At 44.5% G+C, this 7,972-nt stretch overlaps 1 protein-coding gene across 1 annotated transcript in view; it reads left to right on the top strand.

Annotated features, from left to right (window-relative positions):
* Positions 1-3,271: 3,271 nt before the first annotated feature.
* DYRK1A (dual specificity tyrosine phosphorylation regulated kinase 1A) overlaps positions 3,272-7,972 on the top strand; it is a 138,473-nt gene continuing 133,772 nt past the window's right edge. The window contains exon 1 of the mRNA XM_089512006.1: positions 3,272-3,738. The gene's annotated coding sequence lies outside the window, so the exon portion shown is untranslated. The remainder of the gene's footprint in view (positions 3,739-7,972) is intronic.

Genomic DNA, 7,972 nt, shown 5'->3' with positions numbered 1-7,972 from the left:
CAACCTCAACTCTATCATCTTGGCTTCCAGGGAATCGTCAGGCTTGATCTATTCTAGGACCCATTTGTCTTTTTTGGCTGCCCATGCTGTCCTCGGCACTCTTCTCTAGCACATGTCAAATGGATTTCTTTTCCTTTTATCTGGTTTCCTCACTGTCCATCTCTTGCATCCATACACAGTAATGGGGAACACAATGGCTTGTACGATTCTATCATGATTAGTTGTATGTCTTTACATTTTAGGATCTTTTCTAGTTCTTTCATAGTTCCGGTCCCCATTCCGTCTTCTTCTGATCTCTTGACTGCAGTCTTCATTCTGATCCATTTTGATCCAAGGTATAGGGACTCTTTTATTATTTCGATTTCTTCATTGTCTAGGTTGAATTTGTGTAGATCTTCTGTGGTCATTATTTCTGTTTTATTTATGCTCAATAAGCCTGTCTTTGCACTTTCTTCTGTGATCTTTCTTAGTAGCTGTTCCAGGTCTGTGATGCTTTCTGCTAGTAGCATGGTGTCATCTGCATATCTCAGGTTGGTGATATTCCTTCCTCCTATCTTCACTCCTCCCGCTTCTGTGTCCAAGCCTGCTCTTCGTATGTTTTCTGTATACAAGTTGAAGAGATACAGTGAAAGGATGCAGCCTTGCTTGACTACTCTGCCAATTGGGAATCGTTATGTTTCTCCATATTCTGTTCTAACAGTAGCCTCTTATTCCTAAGTACAGATTCTGCATCAGGGACTGAAGGAGACGGCTTGGAAGCAGTGGCCTCTGGCTGCTCCGGTCCCAATCACACAGGGACTGCAGGCTGCATGGCCTGCTTCCAAAGTAGGTTGCCACTGCAGTCCCAAATGGACCACCAGCAGGAGCAGATTAAATTCAACCCTTTTCCAGTCAGCTTTTCCTAGTTTGGTGTGGCCTCTGGCTGCTTTGAGTGTGCGTCATGTAAATGCTATACTCCCAAAGGGCTGGAAGCAGCCTTATTTGGCCAATGCATTTCAGCTCATGGATTGAAATGGAGCGAGGCAGTAATTCAAATTCTGGCAGAGGCTTTTTTCAGAGAAAGTGGGAAAGCAGGAGCTTTTGGTCCTAGTAATTAAGGCCCTGCAGTTTAAACCACCTCCCCCCCAAATATTTGGCATGGTATGCACCATCTAGAAATTTAAGATCTGTAGGCAAAGGGCTATTGGTGTTTCCATCAATGCATATGGCTCTGTCAAGGCTGGGAGTCTTTCAGTATCTGGCTCTGTGTTTGTAGAATAGCCTTCCTTTGCACCTCTGGCTGGAGGAGGAGGTGATCTACTTTCATAAAGGGATGAAAACCTTCCTCTTCAACTCACTGGATTAAGTTGCTGAACATGCCTAATAGGCTGTGCAGTGACTGAGGAAGAGTTTGTTTTGTTTTTAGTATATTATTTTAGTATTTTATAGTGTGGTGTTTTAGTGTTCACTTTTCATTGTATGTGTTTTGATGTACTGCCCTTTGGTTATTATAAATAAGCATTGTTATTATTATTATTATTATTATTATTGCTTGCTTGTGAGAAAGTGGGAAACGTTTAAATTCTGGCAGAGGCTTCCTTGCGAGAGCCTTGTGAAGGGAAGGTGAGAGGCGGCACAGGACGAATTCCTTGGTGGGCCTTGGCCTGATTCCCACTTACAAATAAATTGGTCTGTGATCCAAATCGATGGATTGATTCGGCAGCGGAGCGTGTGGTTCACACTGCATTTGCTCTGACTGCATTTCCCCCTGTAAATAACCCACTTGTGGTTCACATTTGCAAATGAATCGGTTCAACACAGACCCGCTCCAGCCGGTCGAAGTGCAAGTTGATTCCGATCTGCATCTGGTTCACACTTGCGCAGAATCAATTTGTCCAAAAAGACGTGGGAAAAAGTGGTGTTAAAAAGTTGGGGAGTTAGAGGAGTCTAGAGCCTGGCCGCCCGGTTCAAGTGGGAACCAGGGTCCTTTGAACTGTTTCAAGCCGATTTGCAACCTGGTTTAAAAGGCAGTGGGAGCCAGGCCAAGCTTGTTTCCAATCCAGTTCTCTGAAACCCCTCCTGTTTCTTTCTAAGGATATTTTGAATCTTCTTCTTCTTGTTTTATCTCATTCTAACCCTTAGATCCAGAACCTTTCTTCCTCTCACCTGGGTAACTTTACATGTTAAGTCCTGCATCAGGCACCTGGGGCTTCTGGGGCTTCCTGGGACCAGTCTCCTTGAAAGCTAAGAGCCTCGCAAACTGTTTCCCGGTGGAATAAAAACAACATTCAAAGAAAGACACTTGTTCAAAGTGAAGCCTGAGGCCAGGCCCAAGAGAGTCCCAGGAGAAACGCCACACAGGACATTTATACTATTAACGCACTTAACATTCCCAGAATTCCACGGCCGTGAAAGCGCTCCGAAATCGGATGATTCCTCCACTCAGGAGGACGCAGCCCGGAAACCTCGCGAGAACAGGAGCTGGGCCTGAAAACTGGGAAGAAGCAGCAGCAGCAGCAGCAGCCTCTCCCTTGGAGCGGAGGGAGGGGATGCTGGGGACCAGGCCTCCTGGGGCCCTGCTTCGGTAGAGCTCCTTCTCTTCCTGGCCTCGCACTGAGTGAGGAGGCTCCAGTCCTTATGGAAAAAGCCCGCAGCAGCAGCAGCAGGGAGGAGGAGGAGGAGGCGGAGTTCCCCCTTCCGCGCGCGCGCCTGGCTGGGCCTTCCTTGCTTAAAAGCCTGGCGAGGGGAGGGGCCGTCGGTTTGAAACGAAGCCGCAGTCGCCAAGGCGACCACAAGCCCCGCCTTCCTTCGACCATTCCTCTCCGAACACGGATTCCCGCCTAGCTAGAGGAAAGGGGCGGAGCTTAGTCGTGCCTGATTGACAGTTGCTATAGAAACGGGTTCTCCTGGCCGCCATTTTGTCAGTTGGGCTTCTTTTTTTTTAATTTAATGTTTTTATTATTTTAATTTCCCTCTTGGATTAATAGCTAGCGAAGCGGATTTATAATCCCACGGCGCCAATTCATTCATACACACATACACACATATACATATATATATATATATATAGGGGCGGTCTCTCTCCCTCCCTTTACACTTCGCCAGAGAGAGAGAGAGAGAGAGGGAGGGAGGGAGGGAGGGAGCGCGGGCCGGGAGCGCGCGCTGGCGCGTCCACGAGGAAAAAAGGCTGGGAGTCATCCGGCGGCGCCTAGTTCCACAGAAGCCGGCTTCTCCTCCTCTTCTTCTTCTTCTTCTTCTTCGGCGGGGGCAGTGGGGCGGAGGGAGGAGAAGATTAGAGAGGAGGAAGGGAGGAGGGAGGGAGTGAGTTCCCGGGGGTCGCCTCAGCGCTGGCTCTCCCCCTCGCCTGCCCAGGCCTCGGCCTCGGCCGCCGACAGGAGAAGCCCACTCGCCTCCAGAAGCGCCTCCGCCGCCTCCGCCTCCGCCGCCGCCGTCCTGGGTCCGGGCCCAGCCTTGGCCAGCGCTGCGCAGGTTTGGAAGGCGCGCCATTTTGTCATCCAGATCCCAGCCCTGTCCGGCTAGGAAACGCCGAGGATCCGCCCGACGGGAAGGGCCTCCTCCTCCTCCTCCGCCCCGCTCGGCAGCCCCTTCCTCTGCGCGGAGGCCCCGGGCAGAAGAGGATTAGAGGAAGACTGGGCCGCTCTTTGCAAAGGGGATGAACTGAAGGCGCCCGCCTCCTCCGCCGCCTCCTCCGCCTGGGCCACGACGAAGCTCCCGAGGAGGACACCGCCCCGCACCCGGGTAAGCAAGGCCCTTCACGGCTCCTCAGACGGAGAGAGAGAGAGAGAGAGGGCCGCTGCCATCTTGAACAGGGAGGAGGAGGAGGAGGAGGAGGAGGAAAGGGCCGAACCGGGCTGCGACCACACCGGAGGAATAGCCCGGTTTGGCACCGCTTTAGCTGCCCTGGCTCTAAAGCTGTGGCATTCTGGGAGGTGGGGTTCGTGGTGGGGCCCCAGCGGAGCCTCCAGAATGCCAGAGCCTTGGGCCGGGAAAGCAGTTCAAGCGGTGCCTGGATGCGGCCCTAGTCAGCCTCCGAGAAGGCCCTGGTGGCAGGGAATGGAGGGGCCTGGAGCCTGTCACTGTCTCTGGGGCCTCTGCCCGTCTCCCCGGGAGGGAAGGGAAGGGCTCCGGGGACTAGCAAGGGGCAATGGGCAGCCCCTCAGCCCCTGGGATTGGCACCAGGAGGAAGGAAGGAAGGGAGAAATAGAGACAGACAGACAGACAGACACATCTATATTTCTCTGTGTGTGTGTGTACATAATACATATATATGTATGTATGTATCTTTGTGTATGTATACACACGCATAGATACATAATACACATATATGTATATTTATGTATATCTCTCTCTCTGTGTATATATGTGTGTGTATTTATGTATATATCTATATATAATACATATATATCTGGATGTGTATGTATATATATATATATATATACACACACACACACATATGTATATATACAAACACTCATATATGTGTGTGTTTGTATATGTATATAATACATATATATGTGTGTGTATATATATACACACACACATATAGAATACATATGTATATGTGTGTGTGTGTACACACATGCATATATATATATATCTATATCTATATATGCTATTTCAGGATATCCTGGGTGATTCCACTGGTCTTTTAAGAAATTATATTTCCGTGTCCTCTTCCTGAAATGGAAAAGCCCTAGTACTACTGATGAAGAAGGGGTTTTGATTTTTAATCTGTACTTTGTCTTCTTCTTTGAATGGAAAAGTAGTACTGCTACCTGTAGTCATGACTTAGGTCTTAGGAGATAGTTATTTCCCAGTATGTGGTGGGCCTCCTAAGAGCCAGCTAATGTTTTTTCTTCAAGACATGTCCATGGAGCAAAGTGCTCTTCCCTCCCTCTCTTGCATGACTTTCCTTTGCCTGATGAAGAGCCAGTGGAGCTTCGAAAGCTTGCAACATGTATTTTGTGCGTAAAAGCTATCCCTGTTCTGTGGGCTTTGGATGTTATTGTACTTTATTGCTCTTGATAGTCTTCAGTCATCAAGACCTTATTTATTTATTGAATACATACATATGCTAACACATAGTTCCAACAAACATAAGCCACCTATTGTTTGTTGTCACTTGTATATTAACATATAGCTGCTTACTTGCAATATATACATGTACCGAAGCCAATTCTGTATGAATACTAGCCCAGGTTTCCTTATTAGCAGAAGCTGAACTTTCCTAGGACACACTTCTAACACACACGTTGTAGGTTAAGTCCCATTGAAGGCAGTAAGACTTCTGAGTAAAAACGTTTATTGAATAGGATGCTGTTATGCTTAATTCCAAATGTAATAATGATACTTTGGAACTGTAACATTTTGGATATTACAGAAGAAATGAGTTAAATGTGAACTTGAGTCAGTGTTTAGCTTCATATTTCAACTCAAGTGCTGTGTGAGAAAGAACTAACTAATCTCATATCAGAAAAAATTGGCATGTAAGTGATAAACACTTGTGTTAGTGTGTGTGTCTACAATATAGTCCTAATATCATGGAACAGGGGTAGGCAACCTTTTTGAGCCGGGGGCCGGGTTGCTGTCCCTCAGACAACTGGGGGGCCGAAGCCAAAAAATAAATAATTAAATAAATTTTTAAAATAAAATTAAATATATAAATAAGCCAGGACAAATGTAGGACAAAATTTTCAAATGGAAGACACTTTTTTTAAAAAATGGAGGACACACAAAAATTTTTGCTGATTTTTAAAAAAATGTTAATATAAATGCATGTTTCTGAGGCTTCTATAGACAATTGCCCCCCAAAGGCCCCGGCGGCAATCGGAGGCAGGACCGGGCTGGGGCCGGTCCCAAGGCCTTGCCGGGCCGCAGGTTGCCTACCCCTGTCATGGAAAATACTGCCTTGGCACAGCTGTTTACCCCTTCTTTCAATGATGAAAGCAAATTTTGAGATTGGTTGTGTTGTGTTTGTCTTGCAAGTTCCAAAGAGAAGCCTAGGAGGTTTTCCACAAGTAAAACAGTTCAAAACCATGCTGGCAGAGTGGTGGAGTCTTTATTGTGTTTAAATAGAATAAGCTTTATGGTAAAAAATACTGGGCACTATAGAATGTGGAACTTGAATGCTGAGTATGTTAAAGATATACTTAGGACTGTTATGGACTGCCCAAATAAAGCTGCTTTGGGTCTCTTTGGAGGTATGCTGTTTAAATGATGGATGCATCCTAAGAATCCGGAAGCTGCACTCCAGTGCTTAGGAATGGAGTCTGGCTTTGGCGCGACCTCAGACTCTTAGGACCAATGCATCATTTAAACAGCATACCTCCAAAGAGACCCGAAGCAGCTTTATTTTGGCAGTCTGTAACAGACCTTAGTCTACTTCTGAAAGTGCCATGTCAGCTAAAATTGCATTAAAAATGACACTTTTAAAGTACTGGGTCAGTCCCCTTAAGTTGGAAAATGTTTAAGTTTACATAGGTGAAAATAGTATATAAAGTATATTAAATATGTCATTATATAATTACGGTCATCCATTGAGTTTACCACTACATAATTTTCTAATTCAAAGAAATAATTTTCTTCTGACTTTTTTTAATTAGCAAAGGCCTGTTCCAGACTGCCAAAATAAAGCTGCTTTGGGTCTCTTTGGAGGTATGCTATTTAAATGATGCATGGGTCCTAAGAGTCTGGAGGTTGTGCCAAAGCCACACTCCATTCCTAAGCACTGGAGTGCAGCTTTGGTGCAGCTTCTGGATTCTTAGGATGCATGTATCATTTAAATAGCATACTTCCAAAGAGACCCCAAGCAGCTTTATTTTGGCAGTCTGTAACAGGCCATAGTCATTGCAGGAAAAGTTAAATGTATAGCACAGTTCTATGTGTTTTTACTCAGAAGTAATGTCACTGATTACATTGGTCTTTCTCCCAAAGTCTTTGAAGGATTGCAGCCATAGTGTAAACCTTTGAGCTGTTTTCCTCTGGAGTAACAGTACTCAATTTTACCATACAAAATTCTTGGCTGCCATTTCAAAAAGCATTAGAAGAAATGCACGTGAGGGAGAAATGCATGGTTTACCTCAGCTGTAAACTTAAGTTGAGATACTAAGCCAAAGTTCTCAAGTGAATGATCTGAAGAAAAAAGAAACATAGACAATTGTATCAGTGTAACGATTTGTATAGGTCAGGAGGTATTGTGGTATGTAAATAATTTGAGTCAATTTTACATAGTTTGGTAATCGATGTTCTCTTCCATAAAGTGGACAGTAAGATGAAAGTAAGACAGTACAGTTGACATTTTGTAGTGTTTGTCTACTTAATAAGTATGCTTATACTTGCACTTGTAGGAGTACAAAATGCACAGCTTACTGTCACATGAAGATTTTGTGAGGAACACTAAAGTTTTATATTTTGTGAAATGTATATGAGGTGGAGTTGTGAAAATAATATTTACAACCTCTTCCTATGAGGGAAGTGCCAATGAAGTGTACTCTGTAACCATATTTACTAAGAAGGCTAAGTGCACAATCTTATGCATATTTATTCAAAAGTAAGTTCAGTTGTGATCTCAGGAGCCTTTTCTCTAGTCTAGAAAGTGTGTTCATAATTTGTGATTGAAATATCCTTTGAAAAACATGTTACACAAGTAAATTCTTATAAATGGCTACATTTCTTCTCTTTAAGACTTTCAGACTTTTGTCAAGCTGACTGAATCTAGTTTGGCCAGAGTTAAGAAAATGAGTGAGGATTACTTGTTTTGTATTTGTACTCATCATTTTGGGCTTAGGGCCCAAGAAGATAAGTTTGAATTCCAATTTTGACATGTGGTCATGAAAGAAATAGATTAGTTATGCAAAATTTAGTTTTATATAACTTTTGGAACAATTGTATTTTGCCTTACTGCTGTGTTTTTCAAAGAAACTCTGTGAAAGCAGGACTTTTTTCTTAAATATGTGAGCAGATTCACAGTAGA

The sequence above is a fragment of the Sceloporus occidentalis genome, unplaced genomic scaffold (genome assembly GCF_023333645.1).
Source record: "Sceloporus occidentalis isolate IW3139 unplaced genomic scaffold, rSceOcc1.0.p SCAF_2, whole genome shotgun sequence".
NCBI lineage: Eukaryota > Metazoa > Chordata > Lepidosauria > Squamata > Phrynosomatidae > Sceloporus > Sceloporus occidentalis.
Note: the sequence above shows the minus strand (reverse complement) of the source record. Positions and strands in the feature narration are given on the sequence as shown.